The sequence below is a fragment of the Nomia melanderi genome, unplaced genomic scaffold, assembly GCF_051020985.1.
Source record: "Nomia melanderi isolate GNS246 unplaced genomic scaffold, iyNomMela1 scaffold0014, whole genome shotgun sequence".
NCBI classification, from domain to species: Eukaryota; Metazoa; Arthropoda; class Insecta; order Hymenoptera; family Halictidae; genus Nomia; species Nomia melanderi.
Window position 1 is genome coordinate 5,815,951 of NW_027475130.1, and position 955 is coordinate 5,816,905.

The window sequence follows — 955 nt, forward strand, 5'->3', positions numbered from 1 at the left end:
CAGGGTCAGGGAAAATTCCAATATATATCTGGTGATATCTCGGGTGCTATTAGATACAGCGCAATAAACCAAAGTGAATTTTCTGCAAGAGGCCCTGGCGCATGCATCTGTGCAGCGGGAACGACCTCGGACCACCAGGGGCCGAGAAAACTACAGTCTCATGGGGCCGGACACTCAGGGTCTGGGGAAAATCCAATATATATCTGGTGATATCTCGGGTCCTATTACAAATAGCGCAATAAATCAAAGTGCATTGTCTGTAGGAGGCCCTGACGCATGAATCTGTGCAGCGGGAACGACCTCGGACCACCAGGGGCCGAGAAAACCACCATCTCATGGGGCCGGACACTCAGGGTCAGGGGAAAATCCAATATATATCTGCTGGTATCTCGGGTGCTATTAGAGATAGCGCAATAAATCAAAGTGCATTGTCTGTAGGAGGCACTGGCGAATGAATCTGTGCAGCAGGAACGACCTCGGACCACTAGAGGCCGAGAAAACCACCGTCTCATGGGGCCGGACACTCACGGTCGGGGAAAAATCCAATATATATCTGGTGATATCTCGGGTGCTATTAGCGATAGCGCAATAAACCAAAGTGAATTATCTGCAGGAGACCCTGGCGCATGAATCTGTGCAGCGGGAACGACCTCGGACCACCAGGGGCCGATAGAACCACCGTCTCATGGGGCCGGACTGTCATGGTCAGGGAAAAATCCAATATATATCTGGTGATATCTCGGGTGCTATTAGTGATAGCGCAATAAACCAAAGTGAATTGTCTGCAAGAGGCCCTGGTGCATGAATCTGTGCAGCGGGAACGACCTCGGATCACCAGGGGCCGAGAAAACCACCATCTCATGGGGCCGGACACTCAGGGTCAGGGGAATATCCAATATATATCTGGTGATATCTCGGGTGCTATTAGAGATAGCGCAATAAACCAAAGTGAATT